This window comes from Coloeus monedula (assembly GCF_965178545.1).
Source record: "Coloeus monedula genome assembly, chromosome: Z".
Classification (NCBI taxonomy): domain Eukaryota; kingdom Metazoa; phylum Chordata; class Aves; order Passeriformes; family Corvidae; genus Coloeus; species Coloeus monedula.
In genome coordinates, this window is record NC_138822.1 from 53,519,883 (window position 1) to 53,546,667 (window position 26,785).

Here is a 26,785-nt window from a genome sequence, read left to right on the forward strand (position 1 = left end):
ATTAACTTTTTTCCCCTCTTCTCTGCAGAATTCTTCTCTCCCTTATTACTATTTTGTGCTTAATTTTTCCCTGCTTAGTTTGCATAGCAGATCTCAGGGTGCGTATCTTCCAGCCTCCTTTCACTGCTCTTGCATAGCCCATTGCTTGGCTCCTAGGCCATTTCTCCTCACTCTCTGTAGACATTAATTTCACACTCCTCCATTGCTCTGCTTCCTCACAATCCTTATAATTTGCTCCTTCCTCCTTAGTCTTCTGTTGTTTTGTCCACTGCCTTCCATCTTGTTTCCCATCAGTGGCTAAGGCTCTGAGGTACTCCTGACCTCTCTCCAGTTTTCCTCCCTTCTTTCTAGTTAGCAAGAGCTCCTGATTTCCCCACAGAGAAACCCAGACTCAATCTGCAGAGTTTTTCACTTGTGAAAAAGATTTATGTGACAAGGTTTTAGTGCAGGTGCTGCAGGGAAACCTTTGTGAGAGGAGGCCAGGGCTGCTCCATGCCAGACACACCACAGGGCACACCTGAGCCCTTCATCCAAGATGGTGGCACCTTAAGAAAGGGCAAAAATGCCACAAAGGCAAAGAGGGTAATTAAAAAAGAGGTGTGAGCAACAGCCCTGCAGACACCAAGATCACTGAAAAAGGAGGAAGTGTTCCAGACACTGGGGCAGAGATTCCCCTGAAGCCCATAGAGAAGCCCATGGTGGAGAAGGTGTTTCTCATGGGAGACACACACTCGAACAGTTTGTTCCTGAAGAACTTTACTTTGTGGGGAAGGCCCACATTGATCCCATAGGAGGAACCCCACACAGGAGCAGGGGAACAGTGTATGGAGGAGGGAACAGCAGGTAGGAACCATTATGGCCCAAACACATCTCCTGCTGCCCATTCCTCTGCAGGTTCCTTTGTGGTCTTAAGGATCATTATTTTCAAAAGTGTAGCATAGTGAAACAGTTCTGGCTAAATATCTTCAGTAGCTTGAAGGTTAGCACGTACACCTCTGGCTGATCAGCCCTGGGCTTCTGTACCAGTTAGGAAAGCATTTGTTTTTCTTTTACATTATCTAGACTCTCACTTAGACCTGAGGCCCTACAAATGATTTTTATCTTCCTCCTTGTCCTGTGGGTTATAAACTGACCTGTGACCAAACATGTCCACTGAAAACTGTGCTCCCATTCAGAAAGACCAGAAAGTGCTGACTCCACACAATTGCTTTTGAGGCTGAAGCTGAAACATCCTTGAGGATCTATTGAAAATTCTACATGTTGGTGCAGGGACAAGCAGAACTTACCAAAGATCTTGCTGCAACCAATGTATTAAAAAGCCATGAATTTTCCTTTTTTTCATGTTCTGATGAAAACAGAGTGGTGCGCAAATCTCCTCCAAAGCAGAAATCAAACATGAGGAAGAGACAGGAAGAAAGGAGAAATATTTGAAAAAAGTTTCTTGAGGAAGAATTGCTTTTGAGGTATGCATTACTTAACGGGGTGCTTGGCCTGATTTATAATAATGTCTGTTTGAGTTCAGGGAGTGGATTGTAGGAAACCTGCCCATGGCTTGTGTGTGGGACCTCATTTTTTCCAGAGGTGCAGACAGAAACTGTGCAACTATTTAACAATTTAAAATAAAACCCTTCTGCCTGGGGCAAAAGTCTGCAAGGGGTGGCAAATATTGAGACTGTGAGTACATGCAGATGAAATGGTGGCCACCACTGCCTTCCAGCTGCCAATCCTGTTTCTGCAGCAGAGGTGATTTCACGCTTGCTAGGGATGACCAACGCTTTTGCTTCTGATAACCAGTTACTACCTGCACTGACACAAATTAGGAAGCTGTTCAGAAAGTGGGCAACTTGTATTGTTCCCATTGCCAGCGAGTAGGTACCGAGGTTTAGTACAGTTAAAGAACTTTGTCAGGATAACAACAATTTTTTAGAAGGTTTGTATACTTATACATAACCTTGAGCCAGAACTATGAAAAAATTAACTCTATCCCAGCTAAATCTAGGACATTTATCTCCTAGATATGGACACCTTTGTTATGTATCTAAATGTTTGAAGTAATACTGCTAAATAAAGAGTTGGGCAGATATAAATAGGAAGTTAATTGGTACCAAATTGAAAATCAGACTACCGTAACTAAATGATATTTAATACTTTCAATAGCATCTTATATTTTCTTTTCATCCTTCCCTTTTGTTTCATTTTCTTGATGGATTAACTGTGGATGGGATAGTAAATATATAATATTTCTTTGTGATAGTCAGCTGTTTCCCCCTCATCCTTCACAGAATGTACCATGTTCTGACTCACAAGTAAAGTAGGAGGCACTTTTTGTCTGTGAAATGTTAAAGCTGGTGTAATTTCTACCTCTTGCCTGAGCTCAGGAAAAGAAATCATTTCTGATGCTCTGGTGAACCATTCTTCCTCTTGGAAGGGGCAATTATTAATTGTAATGCTTTGAAGGCAGTGCTGGCATCACAATTCTTCTTTACCTGCCTACCAACCCTGCCAAGGTGGATATTTTTCACTGGGTCACATTATCTAACTGAATGTTAAATTATAAAAGGTAGTTCCTAAGTGTGGGTACAGCACTTTATAGGTCCAGGTTACTAGCAAACTGGTTTAATCAAACAGCTTTAGACATCCTGTTTTCCCTTCATATATATAAACATTTGAATCCTTTCCAGTCCTGGGAGTCTCTGCCTCAAGTTGAATGGCTCACATGCTTCTGTGGAACTTCATGGTAATTAGGTGGTGGTTTTAGTAGTTCCTGCTTTGAGAAAGGCTGGGAGAAACATGTAGGTGATGCAGAGCCAGATATTTAATGGGATGGTTTGTGTCACTTAGCACAGGAGTTCTCATGCAGAATCCCTGTAGCTTTTTGAACACAGTCACAATGGAAAGTCCGATCCAGTCCCACCTAAAGGACATGGTTTCCCCCTGTGCCTGCAGGTGCAGCCTATTCTTGCCATAAACAAGTCCAGCCATCTGATGCAGCTTATCATAAGATAACATTTTCATAATGGACTATAACTATTTCTTCAGAGTGGGGTGGCTGTTTGTGGCTGTGGCTGGTGCAGTATGAATACACTAGTCTCCCAAATGGATATCATCAGAAGGTGAACATATGAATTCCTGAGGTCTTGATGGCAGTAAACGATTATTTTTTAGCTTTTTTTACTCCCTGTGTCTCTCTCCTGATTCCTAGATCAACAGCATACTTCACCTCAAAAGCTGAAAGAGCCTCTGGAAACATTTGCACTCCAGTACATCTGCTACTGTCACTGATCTGACAAACTTTAGCATATCATCAGGATGTCCCCTATTTTTCCTGCCACAGGAAAGCTGATCATGAATTTATAAAACCTGTGGTGGACTTTCCTAACTACATATCCAATTCCATATGGATGAATGACCAGGTGACCACATTTATCCACACCATACTGGACATGTCCATCTACTTCCAGGACAATTCATAAATTTCTTGCAATACCATTGCAAAAATTGCTATAGGGAAGCCTTGCAGATAATTGGAAAGCTTAGTGGGGAAAGTCCAAGGATGCTCAGGAAAGGTTTAAAAAGGAGATTGTTAAAGGCCTCAGGAATCCCCATGCCATGGTGAAGATCACAGCATGGGCTGCATGTCTCTTCCCATGGAAGGAAGTATTTGTACTTCAGCACAAAAGACAATAGGTGATATGGATCAGGATCAGCCAGGATGCCATTGGTTTTCTTGGCCACCTGGGCACACTCCTTGCTCATGTTCAGCCAGCTCTCAAACAACACGCCCAGGTCCATTTCCATCAGGCAGTTTCCAGCCACTCTTCCTCAAGCCTGTAGTACTGCATTGGGGTGGTTGTGACCCAAGGGCAGGTCCCGGCACTTCACCTCGTTGAACCTTATACAATTGGCCTCAGCCCATCAATCCAGCCTGTCCAGATCCTTCAGCAGAGCCTTCCTGCCCTGCAGCAGATCAACACTTCTGCCCAATTTGGTATCATCTGCAGACTGATCGAAGGGGCACTTGTTCCCTTGTCCAAATTATCGATAAAGATGTTAAACAAGAATGGCCCCAATCCTGAGCCCTGGGGAAAAGCACTTGCAACCAGCTGCCAGCTGGATGTAACTCCATTCACCACCACCCTCTCAGTCCAGCTGTTCAGCCAGACATTCACCCAGATATTTACCCAGCCAAGAGTGCACCCATCCAAGCCATGAACAGCCAGTTTCTCCAGGAGAAAGCTGTGGGAGACAGTGTCAAAGGCTTTGCCAAAGTTAGACAACATCCACAGCTTTTCCCTCATCCACTAAGTGAGTCATGCTGTTGTAGAAGGAGGTCAGGTTGGTCAAGCAGGACCTGCCTTTCCTAAACCTTTGCTGGCTGGGTCTGATGCCCTGGTTGTCCTGTATGTGCTGCATAATGGCAGTCAACATGATCTGCTCCCTGTCCTTCCCTGGCACCACTGTCAGACTGACAGGGCTGTAGCTCCCTGGATTGTCTCTCCAGCCCTTCTTGTAGATGGGTGTCACACTGACTAACTTCTGGTCACCTGGGACCTCCCTGTTTAGTCAGGACTGCTGGTAAATGGTTGGAAATGACTCAGAGACTCCACCAGCTCCCTCAGCACCCTTGGGTGGATCCCATCTGGTCCCACAGACTTGTGTGTGTCTAAGTGGTAAGTCACCACATGCTGGATACCCAAGAAGAAATAATTTTTACTCCTTTTTCTAAATGTCCCTTTCTCTTGTAGCCTGCTCCTCTTTGCAGAGTTTACTTCTGATTTACCATCTCTGCTTTTAATTTTGTACAGGTTGCCCAGAAGTGTATCTGAAACTGAATTGCTGGAATTTAAGTGTTGATGTTTGTGGTTTCTACATGTGTAGTCCATCAAAAATCCAGTGTTCTTGTCAGTGTTCAGTCTGGTATATTAGAGCCAAATTATAATTGATGATCAGGAAGAAATCAGAAGGGTAAGCACCAGTCAGGAAGGTAACTTCCTCCTCAGTTTTAACGCAGTAACTACAGCTGACAGTCACAGGGACAACACACTGCCTTGCACAATGGAGTAGGCTGCTGATAACTTTCCTCTTACTGGAGCAAGCTCCAGGTTCTGAGAATGGAATATTCAAGCTGCAGAACTCCTGGGAACCGAGCAAGAGTTTCTGTTTTGCTTCTCCCTGCTGCCCCCTGCCCTCAGTATAAATTTCATCATTTAAAAGTAAGGATATTGCTAAAGCTTTTGTGTTTAAACCCCAGATCGTTGAAGGGATTTAAGCTCTATTTATGTAAGTAATTGGTGGCAAAAGATTCTTATTTTTTGAGTCACAAAATCCCTCACTATTTCCAGTTTTCTATCTAATGCTCATCTTTAAAGCATTAAGCTGTCTTAGGTGAGGAAGACTTCATAACCAGAAGTTTCTAATTGCTAGCTAACAGTTACATGCTCTGGCAAGAGCATTAATCTTTCACTTACCAGTGGGAATATTTGTAAGACTAGAGATACTTCAATAGCTGATATTTGCTTTTTCCTCTTTTACAAATGATTGCTGAATCAGTTTGTCTCATACAGTTGAGTGGATTTGGCTAGAGAATGAACCCGATTTATTTAACTTTGAGAGTAGAGAGAAAATGAAGGATTTTTTTTCCATGGGAAATGAAGGAGCTTGAAAGCCAAGTAACAGAGACGACTGAAGAACTCAAGTGGGTTGGAATGACTGAGGGTATAGTTAAATATCTATCACTTGGGTTTAAACCTCTCTGAGCTTTATAGTATCCTTAAATCTTAAAAAAAAATGATGCAGATCAGTTCAGGAATAAAACTGTTCAACTAGAGACTGAGAGCATGCTTTATCAGTTCTTTAGCAAGGACAACAGGGAGAAAGATATCAACTTGCCAAACCCCAAATATTAAAGGTTATTGAAAGAAACAGGAATTTCCTAGTATTTTACAGATGCAGGAGATTGCATAACAGTTATGGAATTAAAAACTCATGGATTATGCTTATGCTCAGGTACATCTATAACAAAATGCTGAACCATATTTCAGAATGTCTGAATTTGGGGGGCAGTGAACCTCCAAATAGTCTGTTGCCAAGTCAGTTTGTCTGACCTATGCAGCTGTGTCTGTAGGGGGTGGTAGCTCATAGCTCCTCCTGTAAAGGACCTCTAGGCCTTTATTTTTAAACCAGAGGATTAATATACCACATCTCTGAAGCCAGAATGTAGCTGTGGTGAAACTGACATTCAAAAGATTGTTTCCCAGTTGTTCCTAGGTAAGAATGAAGTTATTGTTCAGTCCTGAGGATGACCATGCAGAACCTACAATGTAAGAATGGCAATGCCTGGTCTGGTGATAACTGAAGAAGTGACATTGCTGCTCTGCCTTATCCTGCTTTGGGCAGGGAGACTGTCCTGAGCCCCTTCCAAACCTCATACATTCGATGTGTCTGATAATGCCCAGATCTTACAGACTTACCCATTAGAATATGGTACTTAAATAATTTGTGCCTGGTGCTTCTATGTGTAAGAAATAAGATGGTCAATGCTTGAGTTCTTTGGCAAGCTGTTTGAGCCCAGCTCTGAGATCTTTGATTTCTCCATGATTTTCTCAGGGATCAAAGTGAAGCTGTAGTTCTCTGCATTAGCTTTCTTACTGTTTTCAAGACAGGTGAAATATTTACTATTCTCCAGTACTGGGGGACTTGCTTGGTCATCATGATCTCGGAAAGGTAATAGCTGGGGAGTAGCCTTGCAATGGCATCAACAGGCTCTCTCAGCACTTGCTGATGCAAACAGTCTAGTTCACAGACCCAAAGAATCGATGTAGCTCTAGTGCTCTGAGAAACTATGGGAAATATTAGTTCTGAACATTGCTGTTTCTAAACACTTTTTCATAGTCTTAAATTAGAGTAATTTTGTCCTTTGTTTTCCTACTTTGTGCTTTATTAATTTTATTTGCTACTTTTCTGCTTTTTAAAGAAAATATGTCATTTTGTTGGGTTTGTAGTAATTTCTTTGTTTATGCCATTAATATTAACGTGCTCATGCTGACCAATTCCCTTTCACTGTTACAAGACCTAAAGGAGATAAAAAAATTTCTTTTACCTGTGATGTTCGCGGGTTTTTTTCTGTCAAGAGGTCTCAGATAGATTCTGTTCCATTAAATGTTTTAGCTAGGAAACATATGTTTCTGGAAGCTAGAGATTCAATTTACCTGTGTTCGCGTCATGTTCTTGTTTGGGCGAAAACTGTGAAGACTAATCCATGTAAAGCTAACTTCAAGAATCCTTTAAATGCCGTTTCTAGTTCTCCCCAGGTCACTCTCTGGACTTCTGTAGTTTGACCACAGCTCACTGACTGCAATGCAAACAAGAAGTTTCACTTCTCTTCTAGTATCCAGTGTTGTAGTTCAGAAAAGGCACTCTAGTATGCAATTGTGGTATTAGATACTGTAGTCACTGGCTAAGCTTGTATTTCAGAAACATCACTTATGGCTAACACACACTTTAATGGTACTGCCAAAGGCATTAGAACTGATGTTAGGTGATGAGGTTGAGAAGAGAGCAAACCACTGCCTGCACTCTCTGAGGGTCACGAATCTTGTCACAGTGGGTATATTACAGCAGATTGTTTCAGTAGGCATGGCCATATCATCGTGCTTAAGGTGCCATCTTCTAAAAAATTCTATAGAAAGAGAAAGCCAACACCTATAGACCATGCCCTTAACGGTTTTCCCAATCTGCAGTGTTTGGTCTGGAAACACTAGGAAAAAACCAACCAACCAACCAACCAACCAACCAACCAGCCACACAAGAAAAGCAGGCATACAGCTTATAATTTCATGCACATTCTTGTAGTTTGTTACTTTTGCTTCTGGCTACTTGAACCCCAGTTCCAGGGGTCAGAGCGGAGGCCCCATTTCTTTCCACAACACACAAGAAAGGCCCATACAAAGTAATTTGTTGTTAAACTGGAAACAGAGTTTGTATTTCAGACAGACAAGATGCACTCATGTAGCTACATAACCCTTGAACTGAAACAAAGCAAATCTAAAATACTGACATATTTTCCATTAACTCAGACTTAGCATCTGGAAAACATAGCTCCCAGAGCCAAGCACAGCCCCTGTCTTGGCACACAATAAAAGCTCAATAGTTTGTTGAACATGGAGGAGGGCTTGTGCCATATCAGATAGCCCATTTCCAATGGCATTTTTAGACAAGGTGGAAGACTGTCTCATGGCTCATTCTTTGTTGGAAAGGAAGAAATAAAGAGGGAATTATGCAGGTATTTTAAAGGATTACATTCAAAATATATGCATATTTAGGAATGTAAAGATTGGTTTGGTGTCTTTAGTTTCCGGACAGGTGAATTTTTAAGTACTTGTCTTTCCAAGTGAAGCATTCAGCTGTTTGGTGCAAACCTGAACTTGGCATGGGCTTCCCAAGCTTTATGCATGCTCTTTGACCTATGACTTCACACCTTCAGGAAGACAGGATCTTTGTCATTTCATCAGTTGGGAATGTCTTGAGCCATCCACAGTGGCTCAAGATACCAGTGTGTCTTGAGACCAGCATTCCTATTCAAGCTTCTCCTTCCACCCAGCTACAACTCAAGTTTCCACTCTCATCAGTTGAAAAGACACCTGTGCACTTTTGAAGAAAACCTTTCAGAGAGAAGAGGCAGCTTGGAGCAATGCAGAGGCACATCCTGCCTAAAAGCCAAACACCTTTGCTGATCTCGCCTTCCTGCTCAGAAGTTGTATGGATTTTTCAAGGTTGCACACTCAGCCTCTACTCTTACCTCTGCTCTACGCTGGTGTGGCCTCACCTTGAGCGCTATGTAAGGTTCGAAGCACCTCAGTGAAAGAAAGACATTGAGCCATTAATGTCCAAAGGAGGACAATGAAGACAGTGAAGGGCCTAGCAGGGAAACCATTCAAGGAGTGGCGAAGGTCAGCCTGAAGGTCTGTTCAGCCTGAAGGAGACTGAGGGGGAATTGGAATTTTCAACACCCTCACAAAGGGAGGCAGACAGGCAGGCACTGATCTCCTCTCTGTGGTGACCAGTGACAAGACCCGAGGGAATGGCCTGAAGTTGTGTAGGAGGTGCTTTAGGTTGGGTATTAGGAAAAGAATCTTCACCCAGAGGGTGGCTGAGCACTAGAACAGGCTCTCCAGGGAAGTGGTCACAGCACCAGCCTGACAAAGCTCAAGAAGCATTTGGACAATGCTCTCAGGCACATGGTGTGATTCTCAGGGGTGTCCTGTGCAGGAATAACAGTTGGACTCGATGATCCTGATGGGTCCCTTCCAAGTCAGCATACTCTGCGGTTCTGTGACCGGGACATGGCTTGGGCCCAGGCCTGGCGGGGGCTCCAGGACCCCCTTCCGCCGGCCCCGCTGCCCGGGGGAGGGAAAGAGGGGGCGGCCGGCGCCGTGCCCGGGTGAGCGCCCCGCGCGCATGCGCCGCGAGCGCGGCGCCCCCGCTCGGCTCCGCTCGGGCCGCACTCGGCTATTTCCGCCTCTTTGTTTTAAACTCCGGGCCGAGCCCTTTAAATCCCCGTTTTTTCTTTTTAAAATTTTCTCGGGAAGGGGAAGCGGGGTCGGTGTTTCCCTCCGCCTCGCGTTTCCGACTCCTCTGCTCTCTGCCCTGCGGTGGCGCCCGGAGAAGGACGGGCCGGGGAGCGGAGGGTCGGCGGCGGTGCGGGGAGCCCCCGCTGTGGCCCCGAGCGGCGGCCGCGCCCCCCCCCGTCAGGTCAGTGCGGGGCTGGGGTGGGGGGCGTGGGGGTCCCGGCCTTGCCCCGCCGAGGGGCTGGAGGGCAGCCGAGGGGCTCGGGGGCGGGGCGGGCCCGCCGCCCCCCCGCCCGTCTGCGGGGTATTTGCGGTGCGGGCTGCGGGCTGAGAGGAAGGGGTGTGGGGGTGCGGGGCGAGGGTCTTCTCTACCCCCACGGGTTGGGGGGCTGCGGAGGAGCGGGCCGGGGGTGAGGGGGGGCCGCGCTTGAACTTTCGGGGCGGCAGCGGGGTGGTCACAGGCGGGGTCGGGGTTCTGTGGGGTTCCTCTCCCGAAACTGTCAGGGAGTCCCCGTGGGCCGGGGGAGCGTCTGTCCCGGTCCTGCTGCGTTTGCCCACCGCCGGGGAAGGTGGCTCTTGGCTGCTGGGGGCAAAGAAACCCGGGCACCTCCGCCCCACCCGTTCCTACCCTCGGGAGGAGTTGCCGGTTCTGTGCAGGGGCCTGGGCAGGGGACAGAACTCCACGGCTTGAGGAGAAAGGGTCTCTTTGAGTGGAGGGGTGAAGATGGCGTTTCCAGTAAGCTGGAGATAGAGGGGACACGTCCCTTGGGTGTGCGACTTCAGCCGTGCAGGTATGTGGCTCCAGTGCTGTGTATCTGGGATGTGAAGTCGTGACAAATAGGAAATGAATTGATACTCATAGGTAAGGTATAGCGACTTGAATTGTTTTAAAGTCTAAGAACAAATATACATATATGCACACGCACATATATATACACATATATGTATTTAGTATTAAGGAATTTAGAAAGTTTTCTAAACCACTGAGTTCTAGTAAGTTGTGGTGTTGTCACATTTGGCTTTTTAAGTTGGTCACTTTTAGCCTGAAAAGTGCTAAAAATTATCTCCGTGGAAAGTTTTGCATGTCCCGAAGTTAATAAGGCTCAAAGGAGGTTTGATTACTGTGGGTTATCAAATGCATGGATGTTTTCTTGCTACTTCACATACTTGCATTTTCTCCTTTTTTTTTCTTTTTTTTTTTTTTTTTGGTTACAAAACTGTTTGTGCCATCTTTCTGTCAAGTCGGTTTAGACCCTTCCTGCTTTCTGTATCAAATGAAAGTCTCCGAGAAACCAGTTCAAGAAATTCTGGTTTATTACCCCTACATGCTCTGGAATGTTCTGCAAATATTTTATTTGGTATTTTTCGAAATAATACTGCATATTTTCTTCCAGAGTTTCACCAAAGAATTAAGTTTGTGGATGAAAAGCTTTGAATTAAAACAAAAAAAAAAAATTGAGATGAGCCTTTAAGGAGCATCCCATATATGTGTCCTTCATTCTAGATTGGTTTTGTTTATACAGAATGGACAATTAAGCATATGTTAGGTATGTTGTAATGAGTCTTTTTAGTACCAGATAGTGTACTGTTTAAAAATTATTATTGGTTATTTTTGGGTAGGATACTTGTGAATTTTTGTGTTCATTCTTTTAGGGGCAAATCAGATGAGAATCTCAACTGTGATACTCATCATGTATCTCAAAAAGGTGCTCCGCAATTCACAAAAAAATTCTTTGGTAACAAGGTGAATAAAAACAGAAACGTTGTGCCCTTTCAGTAGCTTTACTATTTCTTTTGAAGCTATACTTGTAACATTTTATAATGTGTTTAAGGGAATACAGAAGCTGTGCAGAACCAAAGGTACTTAGTGAAAACACATAGGATGCATTAGAAGAGGGTCAGGTGACTGTCTAGAGATGTATAGGTGTACTGTGACAGAAAACTCAGAAATAAAACATTTCATAAACCACTTTTTGAGGAAAATCTACTGGATTTCTTTCTGCAGGCTGATCTGGCTTTTTTGATCTTGTTACTCTGCTGTCACCACAGAAAATCAAGACTGAGCACTTGTAAATGTTGTAATAAAGTCGACTTAAGAGTTTGTAATTATCCTAGCCTAATACTAATGCCAGGAATGGCAGAAATTAATTACTATGGTATGAAAGATTTCTGCTACTAAAAGACTGTAAAGTACAGCTTTTAGTCACTGCAGCTGTCCTGCTCTTACATCTCCTGTCTGCTTATGTGATTTAGAGGAGGTCATCTCAAAGCTTTATATTTGAGATACAGGTAAGTTTTCTCGTCAAGAACCATTCTACACTTACTTTAATAGCTTTCATTTCTTTTTTCCCATATGGCCGTTTAATCTAGGTGGCGTGGCCTTTTTAGCTTTTGTCATGTAATGAACTCCCAGGACTGATATAATTCTGGATTAAATTCCTGAACTCTCTGGGCAACATTGTGAGAAGAAGTTGAAGCATTTCCATTGAAACTCTTAAGTGGAGCTACTAAGCTCTAAGCTGCAAAGTGGATGTATACATGGTGTTTTGAAAAGCATGCATGTTTATAGCGTCTCACTTTACAACTACTGTCTTAAGTTACGATACTAGTTTACAAGAAAGTGTAAGGACATCTTGTATTTTATAAAAGAAACATTTTCTCTACTTTTTTACTTTGGAGCTATTGTTGTTTGGCATGTGTGTAGTAACTTAGTACTTACTAAGTGGAAGCTTGTTTTGATAGTAGTGTTTGGAGATGCCGTTGATTTAAGACTCTCGGCATTCCTGAGAGTTTATTAATCTGAACTCTGGTCTCTTTTTCTCAGTGCTACTAAAGATGTTTAATGATGATTGAAACTTCTCTAATTTGCTAGGTTAGGTTTGCTGTCATGTTTAAAGGAAATGTGGAGGAAAACCTTCTCAGGGCAGTTTGACTGCAGTAGGTTAGAAGCCAGGCAGAAGCTGCCTACCTACATATTTTAGCTTACACAAGATTTATTTGGAAGCTCTGTCTTGAAGTAGTTTTGTATTCCTTACACCTCCCTTTTTAATATACAAGCTTGCTATATTAGACTGGAAGTTTAGCTAGTATGTGAAAGTCTTGTATATTGTACGAGAGAGGAAAAAAAAGCCGGTTATTCTGTGTTAGAAGCAATGTTCTCTATTGTGGTATGTAACAGAGTTTCATTGCTAACTGAAGAAACACTATAAATAGTGGTTTGTTTTGTAATTGCTCTGAAGAGCCTAGAGAAAACTGCTTTTATTGAAATTCATAGAATCATAGGATGTTTGGGTTGGAAGGGACCTTAAAGATCATTTTGTTCCAACTTCCCTGCTGTGGACCCCCACTAGACCCAGTTGCTCAGAGCTCCATCCAAACTGACCTTGTACACTTCTAGGGATGGGGCATCCACAGCTTCACTGGGCATCCTGTTCCAGTGCCTCACCACCCTTACATCAAAGGACTTCATTGTAATATCTAATCTAAACCTCCTGTCTTTCACTTTGAAGCCATTCCCTCTTGTCCTGTCAGTACACGCTCTTGCAAAAAAATCTCTCTTGTAGGCTCCCTTCAGGTACTGGAAGGCTGCTGTTAGGTCACCCCAAAGCCTTCTCTCAGCCTTTCCTTGTAGGAGAGCTGCTCCATCCCTCTAAACATCTTGATGGCCTGCTTCCAGACTCACTCCAACAGGTCCCTGTCCTTCCTGTGCTGGGACCCCAGAGCTGGATGCAGTGTTCCAGGTGGGGTCTCACCAGAGCAGAGCAGAGGGGCAGAATCCCCTCCCTCCCCTGCTGCCCACGCTGCTTTGGATGCAGCCCAGGACACGTTTGGCTCTCTGGGCTGTGAGTGCACATGGCTGGGTCATGTCCAGCCTCTCATCCCCCAGCACCCCAAGGCCTTCTCACAGGGCTGCTCTCCATCTCTTCATCCCCCAGCTTGATTGGCTTGCCAAGGCTTCCAGGTCTGGGTGCAGCTCTGAGCTGTTGCTCAGGAATCCCTGAGCTTGGGAACCCCTCTGCGCAGCTTGATCTAGTGCTCACCCCCACAGTTAACCTCAGTCGCTGCTGGTGATGCTATCTCATTGACTGACTTAAAATTAGCTTTTCTCAAGTTAATTCTACTGAATAAGTGCATCTATACTTAATTCAACAGAATATGAAATTGAAATACTCAATGTGGTGGGAGCTAATTGGACTGAAAGCCCTATGTTCTGCTGAAAGTTTGATTGAAGTTTGTAGAGACCTGAAGTCTCGCAATCATACCAGAGAGCCAGCATTGTAAGAACAAATAAACCAGCAGTGAGTTCTTCAATTACACTATTTTCTTCCCCCCCCCCCGCCTTTTCTTTTTTCTCCTTAATCAGAAACAGTACTTTAGACTAGGAACTTCAAACTATATGTAGGAACTTAAGGGTCTCTTTATTCCTTTGACAAACACAACACATACTTTTCAAAGGTAGGGGGTGGTACAGATCATTAGAAGTAGGGGGAATGACGAACTCTGGTGAGCTCAAGTTACTTGTTCTTTGTGCCAGAAAATTATTGTTCTCACAGTTATGACTGCCTCTTTCAAATCACAATTATAAGTTGATGGAGCCAGTGGGGGAAATTGTTGAGGGGGTGGGGGTGAGAACTGGAGCAAATCAAAGTATGTGTGGTGACATTATGATAATGTAGGGATTGTAAGGAAGAAACAAGCAAGAGTGAAAATCAGTCGTTTTTGTAGTTTTGTTGCCAGTAGAAGAACTTAGTTCTGACATTATTTTTCATCTCTGCAGAGTGGCATAGAGAAGACTTATTCTCCCTACAAACATTTGTTTCAGATGATCTTAAGATATAACTATTTTTTATTCTGAATTTTTAACTCACAGTAACTTAGAACTTCGTCTACATTAAAAAGGCCTGTGTTCTGGCAGCAGTAAGGATCCTTCTTGTTTGATTCTGAGACTGTCCTTATTGCTGGAAACTGTTGCTTTATGAATAGCCTGAGTTCATTTTAAGACAGAAAGCACCCTACATATGTTTGGTGTCAATGAGAAAATGCTGTGTAGTATCTGTGTAATTAAGAGAGAAAAAGTTAATTTTTTAGTTAACAGAATGAGTTGCATGTTATCTGCTAACTTGCAAATGGCTGTCTTGTGAAGCTTTTCACTTTTACTTAAGAAGGTTTTTTTCTCTCTACATAACCAGACAGCATACATCACTATTTTTATATATAATGCAAATTTTGTGTGAATTATGATGATGTTATGCTACTACAGGTCATCTTTGTTATTCTTTTGCAATATGCAGGCAAACAATATAGCATTTGTAATCATAAATATCGTTTTTTCATGCAAATTTGTCCGTGCAGTGTTTAATGAGTTTTCAGGTAATGTGTTGTGCTGTACAGTTTTTTCTAGGTTGTCACCTGAAAGAACAAGCTGAAAGATACCATACAGCTGGCTAAATTATAAATTCTTTATGAATAATTATATCTGACACTTCCTGTTGCATTTGAGCTATTGAGTACACAGATTGGCATAATAAAAGCCATGGGTCAGTTGATTACTTAGTTAAGGGACATTGCTGAATTTATTTTAACTGACTAGGCAAAATGTTTTTATGATAAAAAATGATTTGTTGTGCTAAGCAGTGGCGATCAGTAGAACAGATTTGAGGAACAGGATTTTTGGGGTTGTTTTTTTTTCAACGTAGGACCATCCTTTGTTCCTTCAGAGTGACTTTTCCCAAAAATCATTTGGATATGGATACATTTGGAAGCTTGAGCTGTGCCTTGGCATTAACATCAAAACAGTCTGGGATCTTAACTCCTGCATTTCAGATGATTGTATTTCATACTTTTTCATTGTGATAATAACTGGATTTTGTTTTATTTACCTTTTTTTTCCTCATATATAAATTATGTTCTAGACACAAGGACTCAAATATTAATTTCAGGATTCAAAATAGGAAGAGGTAAGGGAATTTTTTATGTGCTGTTTAAGTACCTAATCATGCACAGTGCTGAAAGTGTATGTACCCCTGTTCCTACATCAAATTATTTATATTTCAGAGTGTAACTTCTGTTAAATCTGTATCTGTTACAAGTTATTTCATAACTTTAAGAAAGTGCTAACACACTGTATTCAAACCAGTCTTCTTAATGCTTGAAATGTTTTTCTTTCCATCTTTGAGTTACTCCTTTCCTCTGAGGTCTGGGCCCCACACCAGGGTACAGTGTTTGCCTGATGGCTTCTGTCTGTACTTAGGAAAGCCCCCCAGCTGCAGTGCTACAGCAAGTGATTAATCTTTCTCGCTTTAGCATTGTACTGGTTGGTAGTTTACTGTCTGTTTTTTAAGCTTTACTGATCCTTTTTTAGGAAAAAGCAAGCATAACTTGTTAAATGCTCACTTGAAATTGCTCATCCACGTGGGCAAGTTGCTCTTGCCCTGTGCAAAAGGCTGCACTTGTGGAAAAGTTTTTTGGCATGGAAAGTGTAGTAAAAAATTACACTCTTGAGTGAAATCCATGGTCTTGGTGATAAACACCTTTTTTAGTAACATTTGCATGGATTTATTTAATTTGATGAAATAAATAATTAAACTATCTTTTCCTGTAGCAGTTTCCTTAAACTAATTGCAAAGTAGAGTTCCATCTTAAATCAATTTATGCTTTAAGACCATGCTTTTTGTATTGGGTTGCCATAAGATGATGATTACTTTTTAGATTTTTAATTAAAATATTGGCAAAAGAAAATTCTCTTATTTATGCTTATACTGTTCTCTGACAAATTGCAGGTGCCCAATATTTTTCTCTTTTCCCTTGAAAAATCCATATATACCTTTTCTGTGATTGAAGTGCTGTGGTAATAACATATTTTACCAAAAGTTTCAATCTAACTATTATTGAGTAGGATGAGTTTAATTGAAATGCTTTTTAATAACAAATATACTTGTTAACAGTAGTGTTATGCTTGGTAGCACCAGAGTAAGTAATTTATTTGCATACCAATTTATTAATTTTGATTTTCTGGTCTTGTACTTCCCTTTCTTGATTGACTAGAAGGAGGTAGAAATCCCTCCCAAGATCAGGTTATTCTGCAACAATTTCAGAAGACTTGTGTTTGTATTAGTAAAATACTTAATTTGTCATTCTTTCTTTGACCATTAGCCACAGGAAAAGTAGCCTAGACTTGTATAGGCTTGTATCAGGTGTAGTGTAAATGGCACCGGAACAAATAAAAAGGAGTCTGGGTGGAGCAGTTTTCTTCAGTTCACCTTCTTGCTTGTGAGAGTCTTTCAAGCTTTGATAAAGTCACCAGAAGCAGCCTGCACACTGATCCATGTGGTATTAAGTGAGTCTTGGCACTTGAAGGTTTCATTTCATTATCTTGGAAATACATAGGTGTAAAAAGTACTGCATTAGTTGTAGTCATTTTTAATATAACATTTTAGGGATAATCTTAGATATTGCCACTGGAAATTGTTTATCTAAATTTGTCTGCTCTATTCTCTAACAGTTATTCAGATTATGTAAGGTTATTTTGCTTAGACAATAATAGCTCTTGGGTTGTGTGATTTATGATTTTATGACTAAAAATGGCTTGAATTTGGGCAAAGTTTTGCAGATACGGAGAGGATAATATCTTGTTTTGTTTCCCATTGGTCTTGGTGGGTTTGGCTTTTCTTTTTTTTTTTTTTTTTTTTTTTTTTGGATAAAGATGTATTTTACCATGGCCTTTTTTTCTAATTTACTGAATTTATCAATGTCATGGGTTGAAAATAATTGTAGGACTAATTCTTTATATAAGCTATTCTGTGATCAAATATATAAATTGATTACGGTCTTCAAATGCAGTATTTTTGTGGCTTCCCTTAGGGAAGAGAAAGTACATCCTGTCCCCATGCTTCAGTTCCTCTCTCCATTACTTCACCAAATGGGTCAAATTACTTTCATAGTGGAACTTGATGTACACTTCCAAAGCCACTGCTCTGTCAGAGCATTTGTTCTTCAGTCACAAGCATTAGCTGGCAATGAATTGAATTTATGGAGGTGTTTGGAAAGTGTGATAGATTTTTTTTTTTTTTTTTTTCAATCTTTAGAATGGGAAATCTAGAGTATATGTGAAAAGTTTCTGGAGTCCCCTTCTGTAGATTCCATTATTAGGCCTGATGTTATCATAAGATATATTCACTGTAAGAGTGAAGACAAGGGAAAAATGAGCTGCTTTTGCTTCTCCCCCAGATTCCTTAGCCATTTATCGCTTCCCATGGTAAGTAACCTTTTTTTTTGACTTACTCATCCATTATCACCATCTGCAGAATTCGACAATTTTAGCATTCAAATGGAAAAAAAAACCCAAATTCAGCTATTTTCTCCCAACTTTAATCCAAAACCAAAGGAATGAACTTTTATTTTCATTTTCCTCTGAAATTAATTCTTTCTAGTGTGAAGAGATCTACATACGGTAAATCCTGAGAACAAGAATTCTTTCAAATGCCCAGGATTTGCTGTGTGGAGATCTCTGGGAGACATGGTCCTTTCTGATCTTGCCAGCCAAACTTTTACTGGTTTGTTGTATGTTTGTTGTGTTGATGAATGTTGTGTTCTGAAGAATGGAGTCAGTGTATATGCTATCTATTTAAAAGCTATTACATATTTGATAAAGTTGGTAAGTTAAGTTATTTTGGTTATCTCTTATGGCATAGTTCAGTCACCAAAAGAAGGTCTCTTGGTAATTGCAGAGAAGGACCAAATTCAAGCCTACAGATACTAGTAGCAGGCTGCAGTAGTTAGTAACTAGCACAGAAAGATTTTCTTCTCTTTTTACTGCATGTCATACATCCATTTGAAATTTCTTGTAGCATTTAAAATTTGTTGTAGGAAGCAATAGGGGTCTATGAAAATGATTTTGCTTAAAAAAATTCCTGGGGGTAGTTTAAAAGTCTATCTGGAATACAATTATTATGATAAGTAGCAGAGATTGTGTTTATTTACTTATTCCTTGCATGGACTGTCAGACTGTTTAAGCTGAGCCTTTTCAGAGAGTGGTTTCTTTCTGCAGTTTTTGAACAATTTCTGTCGATGTGCAGCTGAAAAGTTTTGGTTGGTAATGGCTATCTCTTTGAATGCTAATTATCAATTCTGTAAGTTCAGTGATATTGCTAATGATGGATACCTTTTCATACAGAATGAATAAAAGATAATTATAAAAAGCTGTAGCTCATCAATGAGTTGCCACTGCTTTGTAATTTGCTGCTTTCTGATCTTAAACTGTGGATTAGGAAAGTTTATCAGTATATCACAGAATCATTGTGTCCATGTGAAATGCTGTCATGACTCCTCACAGCACAAAATCTGTTTGGCAATTATTTGTCTTCTTTCATACTAGTCTTCCACATAGGTGTCTCCTTTACAAAAAAAAAAAAAAAACAAACAAAGCAAAAAACCCAACCAAACAAAAAAAGGAAAGTTGAATTACTTTCCCGTTCTTTTGCAGGTTTTATTTTTTATTAAGTCTATCACTGTTTCACCTGTCTGTTAGTGCTGTCCTTTTTACTTGAAGTTGGCAAGAGCTTGCTGGTTGTTCGGTATCTGTTCCAACTTCTTTATTTTCACTTAAAATTTCCCATTACCTATAAAAGTTGACATCAGTGTCTTGTTTTAAGGGATTCTGAGGAGTTTTGTGGAAAGATCTAAGTGCAAAACAGTCAACTCTTTTTTAGACTAAAATTAAACTATTCCAGAGACTGTAGGGTACCATTACCAGGACTGGATAGGGAAGAGCAGTTTAACTTTTGCACTGGTCAAGTATTTGTTTTCTATATTTGTGTCTTCAGAGAGACATGCTTCCGTTTAGCAAAATGACTATAGGCAAGGCTGAAAAGGGAAACTTCTGCTAGCTGGAGTATGTGAGTCTTTTGTTAGTGTTGCAGCAGGTGCTTGTAAGAGAAACTGGTAACCACATACTTCATTCAGTTAAGCAGCTGGTATTTGGCAATTTAACAAGTGTTTCCTTGGCTACTCCTTCCTGATTAAAATATAACTCTTACTGAACATGAGGAAGGAAATACAGACTATCATTTTGACAGATCTTAATAATGTATGCTGTTAAAACAGCACATTCTGTCTGTGACGCAGTTTGGTGGATGTAGCTCTCCTTACACCTGCCTTTTTTCCTGAAGAGTTTCTCCTTGCTCTTCCACTGCATTAAGCCTGTACTGCCATAAAGTTGCTTTCATCAGTAATTTGTGCTAGTATCTGTTAAAATAAGCACCTGATGTGTAAGAAAGTTTTGCTTCCAGGTGGCCGTCTCTGGCAAGGGGAGTGAACAGTATCAATCAGTAGTTTCTAAAGCTGCAGAAGTGAGTTTGTCTAGGCTCTTGCACAAGTGAAACTAGCCTCATGGTGAGATTTTGTTGCTTTAGTAATTTAGACCTTTCATCTCCTGCGTGCTGCCAAGCAAATTTTCTCCATTTTAGATAAACCAGCAAATGTCACACCACGGCAGTGATTAGGTCACAGCAAAGAATTCAAATGTAAGTGCTGAAGCCTTTCATGCTTTTGTTGTCCACTGTAGGCAGTGTTCTTCACTGACACTGAAAGACAAGATAGTGATGGTATAATGGTGTTGCTCTGCTTTTCGGTTAGAGTTTGAAGAACTATCTGTTAATAATGACTTTGATGCAAAGTTTGGAATGATTGATATTCTGCATGTACTATGAGGTTTTCTTGAGCTGTGACACAATATCAGATTATGCAATGAAAAAAAATCTTAACAGTTAAACTTCACAAATCTTTTCTTTCTGCAACATTGACAGTGAAATATAAAAACAAACCCAAAACCCACAAACCAACCAACAACCTGAAACAAAACAATCAACAAACCTTGAACCAAAACCCAGCAAAACAGAAAAAGTTTTGATAACGGCAGATACTTTTTCTGTGAAGTGTCATTTCATGGTGGAAGATAATGCATCTTTTTCTGTTGCTAGACATTTAACTTCTTCCCTTCATTTCTACATGCATGCAGAACACCAGATCTAATGACGACAAAGAAATGAAAATAAATAGAATGTGAGGGCTTTAAAGGTATAATTCTTTCTACAAGTGTAAGTTTTCTAACACTTATCCTGCTGAGAATATTTTGAGCTGGAAAGTGGAGTCATCCTCATTGCTGAAATCGTTCAGACTTGGAAGTGTAGTAGTTGTTTTACATGATCACACATAGCAATGTAAAGAAATTTCAGAGATGCCACACTCATGTCTCTGTAATTTTTTCATCAAGCCTGCGACAAGCATGAGCGGAATCTTTCCTTCATGTAATGGAACCGATCCTAAGTACAAACATAGTAAGACAAATTCAGAAACATGTGAAATGTGAGAGACATGGCTGATGAAATCTAGTTATGAGTGTCTTCTGTGTTCTGGTGGAAGATACTTTCAAATCTCTGTGCTGAGTGCTGGTTCCAATGGATACAGCAGAACCTAATTGCTGGAAGGTTGGAAAGGTTTAAAAAAAAACCTCCTGAGATGGCTGGGTTAGTAGTTTAGGGCTGCTCTTAATGTTCCTGTTCTGATTTAATATGGTAAAAGTGGTATGTTCAGCATGTCAAAATCAGCTCAGAGCTTAATAGCTAGAGTTTTACTGTATTGGAAGAATGTGGTTTTGTGCTTATTGCATGAGTGTAGGGTTTTTTTGCCTGGTCTTTATAGTCCTCCTTTGTTCAAACTACTATTTTTCACTTTCCTTTCTATTACCTGTTAATGTGTCCATTTCTTTCCTAATTCCTCTCAACTATTCCTTCTACTCCAAGCCTACATGCTTTTGTTAGTCTAATGTCAGCCTTCCTTTTAGGCTGTTTATACTGAAGGCTTTTACTTGAGTGCAATTGGCATAGGTACAAAGAGGGAAAAGGAGAGTTCTGCTAGATTTGATTTGTCCAGGTTGCTGGTTTTTCCGTGTCTTTGTAGGGTTGACGAGTGCTTATTCATTGCCCTTGATTGTGCAGAACACAGATGGGCCTAAGGGGTTTTTGCACAGCTGAGGAATAGTGTCTCACATTTTTTGGACAGTTCTGCTGCTCAGTTGCAGGCTGATGGAAATGGCTTTTGGACCTTCACTACTGGCTGTCTGCTGTCTTTCAAGGGATGTTCGTCACGTCGTGAGTGGTACTTGAATGAAAGACTTAACCATGAGAAATGTGTGCAGTACAAGCCCTGTGGGGTTGACATTGAAGAAGGGTCTGCTAGAGTAGGAGAGGATGCTGCTTCATGACAAGTGCACACTCACTAATAAGTGATGATTTTTTCCTGGTATATTATTTTGCTTGCAGTGACTGACAAGTGTGGCTTTATCCCAACTGTTAATGGGTTAATGTATCATTGAAATTATTTGCGTGTCTCCTTGTTAAAAAAGGGAAGCTTTTAATAGTGTATTCTAGCATATATTTAACAAGGCGAAATCTTCCAGTCTTTGTAAATCACACATAAAATCCTCTTGTGGTTTAACCCCAGACAGCAGCCAAGCAGATCCCTGTATTATCAACACTGTTCAGCACACATCCAAAACACAGCCCCATACTAGCCACTGTCAAGGGAACTAGCTCTCCCCTATCCAAAACCAGCAGATTCGACCTGTTATTCCATACCATTTACATCATGCTCAGGTCTCACACTGTTCAATACAAGCTCATCAACCACCATCCCCCTTCCCACCCTTTGATAAAATACCCAGATGTCATTCCCTTCGTCTGTGGACCACTCCTGCAAAATGTCCATAAAATATCCTTTGAGTTCATTTACTCCATGAGTTTGGGCTACATCTGTTACGGTAGTCACTCCAGATGGGAGAGGTGGTGTGTTATATGGAATTACTGGGCACCAAAGCCAGCTCAGATTGTGTCACTGCTGTGCTTGGACTTCTTGTAAGGCTTCTCCTCCATTGGTTTGAGTAGTTCCTGTTATATTTATTCCTGTAACATACAACTCAAATAATGGATTATAGTAATTTAATGCTATATCCATGATAATCTCCACACCTGGTCCTTTTGGATTTATAGGGTTGAATATTGCAATGTACTCCTCTTCTTGTCCCCAGCCTAGCTGCAGCAAGGGGTTCCTGTTATACTCCACCATTAGTGTAGTCCGCATTGTAGTCCTCCCCAGGCTGCAAGGACACAGCCTGCTTCACCATGGTCTTCACCACAGGCTGCAAGGCAATCTCTGCTTCCCCTACTCCAGTGTGGGGCCCCACCAATGGGAGACAGTTCTCCTTGAACTTGTCCAATGTGGGTCCTTGCCACGAGCTGCAGCTGTTCATAAACTGATCCAGTGTGGGTCGCCTGTGGAGGTCCTGCCAGCAAACCTGCTCCAGCATGGGCTTGTGACAGGGTCGCAGCCTCCTTAAGGCATTCACCTGCTCTAGCAGGGGCTTTTATGTGGGCTGCAGGTGGATCTCTCCTCCATCATGGAAGCGTTCACACCTCACAGTCTCTTCAACTCAGCTTCAGACCGAAGTTCAGCCTGTCAGCAGAGAAGCACTGAAAACAGCAGCTCTACCCTGGCCATTTGCCAGCCCAGGCACACTGACATGGTGTTACCAAAGTGTTCCCAGGCACAGTTCAGTAAGGCAAGGAACAGCACAGCAGTACAGAAAGCAATGAAAGCGAAAAGTGAGCACCAGCAAGCACTAGGCTCTTAACACATGTCAGGAAAGCAAGCCCCATGGCAAGCACAGGAGGCTGCTGTTTACCAGCGAAACAGCACTAACAGCTATGTATTCAGTCTGATAGATCCCAGTGGAATCTGTCATTATCTGGAACCCTTTGTGTCCCATGTCAGGTGCAAAAAAGGACTGCCCTGAGCAGCCACTCACCTGATCCCCCAGAGCAGAATGGGGGAGGGAATCGGAAGGGCATGCTCTAAAAAAACTCATGGGTTGAGATAATGACACTTTAATAGGGAAAGCAAAAGCTGTGCACAAAAGCAAAGAAAACGAGAAAACAAATTCACCACTTCCCATGGGCAGTTGTTCAGCCATCTCCAGGAACAGGGCCCCATCACTTGTAACTGTCACTTGGGAAGACAAACGTCATCACGCCAAATGTTTCCTTTCTTCCTCTTTCTTCCCTCCCACTTAATATACTGAGCATGATGTCACTTTAGCAATTATATTTGTTCTGAGAGAGGACAAAAGGTGGAAAATATTTTGAAAACTGAAGTTTCAAGGCTTCAAGTTAAGAATTGAGGGAATTAAAGGCTGAAAGAAATGGAGGACAGAACATCTGTAGGTGGAAAGAAAAATAGCTTCTGTGCTCTATTGGTTAAAATTCTGCTATAATATTTAGTATGAAATAAATAATGCAAACTATCAGGTTTGTTTTCACATTGTGAGAATTGTGTCTGGGTTAAGAAAGCTGCAGCAGCAAGAGTTCAAAGGAGACTGAGTGTGTTGTATCATTGCTGCAGTTTATATCTGAAAGAGCTGAATGTCAGAATAATGGGAGAAGTGTGTGAACAGAGTGCATCTTAAAGTCCTCCTAGGCTTTCAGGAACAAAAGAACGATTTTGCAAGGCTCCTTTATCATTTGAATTGTATGGTATGTAGATAGCTAATGTTATGTAAGTTCCTGGCTGTAGATTTGAATCCAGAAAGAATCCAGAATACCTGCTAACGACTTGAAGGTTATGAGGCAATTCTAGCAACATTTGCTTGTCTTCTGTTGTAGCAGCACAGAGGCAATCATTGGACAGATCAATGAAGTTGAAAGCTTTAGTCACAAGATTTTTTTAACCAAAGGATATGTAGTTTCTCAGGCCCTTTCAAATCTTTGTTTGATTAATTAACTGCCAAGTGCTGCTGTCTGGGTTTAATCTACATGGGAATGTGAAAAAGTGATTGCTGGTAAAATGTGCCTTCAGCTGAACTGTAGCACCTTCCTACTTCTTACCTGCTGGTAGCTTCTGGCCTCTCACTACAGATTTCCATTTTAACAGCCACTCTTTTACTGTTCTGCCAGTGTACCTGGACCACTAAGTGGAATCAGGTGACTGAAAACCTGAATTTTTAACAGCCTTTTAATAAAAATCAAGAGGAATTGTCTTATGACAATTATATGAAGATTCATCCTCTCTTTTTCAGAAACAGTTGATAGAGTTGTTTCTGATAGAGGTCTGTGACCACCTCAGATGAAAGATGTAAAAATCCTAGCACTCAGGTTATCATACAGTTACTTACTAGGGATACACATTTTTCTTGTCTTTGTTAATAAGTGGTTAATTTCTGGGGTTGTAAAATTGCATTTATGTAACTAGATGTTTTTATTGTATGGTTAGGATTTCTCAACAACAGACGTCAAAACATACATGTGTAAGTGGAAGGAGAAAGGCAAAGATCACCAAAGCTTAAAGATTTTGAGGAATTGATGGCACAGGTCCATAAGGCTTCTTGCTTCTTTGCAGTAAACCTTTCAAGCCCTGGTTTTCTTGTCTGGATGGAGTCAGGGCAATCAGTTCAAATGTACACCATCAGTTCAAATGACAACTGCAAGTCATTTGTTGTTGTGAGTTGCCCATCTGTTCTGCAGAGGTCTTCATAATGAACATTACAGTCTGTTTCAGCTGTGGTTAAGACCTTAAATTACTTTCTCTGAAGTGCATGGATATTAAACATTCAAAAAAGTGATGTGAGATCAGGTAGTAAAATCTCACTGAAGATATTTTTCTTCATGAGATTCAGGGCTGGTTTTGATCTCAGTTTTAATTACTGGAAGCCAGGGATCTCTTGGTCTCCTGGTCTGTGTGAAAAAAAGTGCTTTTTAAATGACTCTAAATTCTCAACAAGGAGGATGTTGGAACATAATCTTCCAGTGTATGACAAATGCATCCATAACATTTTGTCAAGACTTGATCTGGGATAGCAATCCAGAGTAGTCTTCAAAAGCCTCCTGCCTCTAGCAGTGATTTTGATTTCTGATAATGAGCCAGATTTTATTTAGAGAAGGTCATAGTGTGTTCATTACAGAAAATGAGTTCACTTCTGCAATAATGCTTTGCTTTCATAGTATTTTAAGACTTTAAGAACTTTGACACTCTTAAGATTGCTTCCCATTTTTATCCATGCTTGTAAATGCATGTTGATTGGAAATGATCTTGTGCCCTCAGCACTGAAAAAGGAAATAGCAGAATGTAAAGCGTAGTTTGAATGTAATTAAATCAGTGACTCTTTGTCAGAAGTTGGAAAATGTTTAGTAGGATAAAATCTGGCCAGACAGATGTTTTTATTCAAGCTATCTTGCAGAGGTTTATTTATCTGTTGTTGTACCAATACTCTTCTGTGTCCTTGTATTTGTTACTTTGTTCTTAGGACTGTGTCAAGACCTTGTTATGAGCATCTCATGGTCTGAACAATTAACCAGGTTGTAATTGGAAGAAGGGTCTGGAAAGCACTTAAATTAAGAGTTTTGAAGGAAGTGGTTTCACAGACTGTGGAGCCAAGCTAGTGGTGTGTTGCTGCCAAACAAAATTCAGTTTTCACTGTGCAGTGCCTCCTCTTTGCTTGAGAATTCTCAAGTTCTCTTGTTAACCTTCTTGTGGGTAAGTTAATTAAGCAGTCCAGCAGAAGACCATCTACAAATTTGAGTCATTCCCAAAGCATTCCTAAGCTTTGAAACCACCTTTCTGGAAGATGCTGTTTTAATGTGACTCTATTAGGAGGTGCTTTGAACAATATAGTGATGAAATTCTAAAGTTCTGCTAATCAAGACAAGCTAGATGTCAGTTAAGAAAACATGTTTTCTAATGTAAAATGCAGCAAAATATTTTTCTTGCAAGGAATTTTACTGACAATGTAATTTATAAAAGCTTTTCTAAGCAAAGTTTCATTAACTAAATTGTATTTTAAATGTATACCTTACTAGTAGGACTTTGTGCACATGCAGGTATTATACAATAAACCACAAATACAGCAGTAAGTGAATTTGGTTTTAAAAAATCCACCAAAATAAAAACAAAAAATAACTGCAATACTTTAGAACTTTGAGACCATCAAATCACATTTTTTAGTTGGATTATATTACAAATGCATCAGACTCTCTTAGGTTTTCTGTTACCATGTGAAACATCTGGTCTGAGGCAGTGTTTCCTCATTTTCTGCTGCTGTAGTTCTCTGTTTATGCTGCAGCTGCCTAAGCCCTACCAGAATGAAATGGAAATGGCTTACATTACTGTTACGTGAT

At 40.9% G+C, this 26,785-nt stretch overlaps 1 protein-coding gene across 7 annotated transcripts in view; it reads left to right on the forward strand.

Moving 5' to 3' along the window:
* PCGF3 (polycomb group ring finger 3) overlaps positions 1-26,785 on the forward strand; it is a gene marked incomplete at its 5' end in the record, with an annotated part of 166,123 nt that overhangs the window by 20,713 nt on the left and 118,625 nt on the right. For 2 of the 7 annotated variants that reach the window (XM_082301805.1, XM_082301806.1), the window contains one exon: positions 9,629-9,750. The exons of 2 other annotated variants lie outside the window; for them this stretch is intronic. Of the gene's footprint in view, positions 1-9,622; positions 9,751-26,785 lie in introns of those variants that run through there. 3 more of the 7 variants (XM_082301801.1, XM_082301799.1, XM_082301802.1) reach the window with 3 other exon arrangements.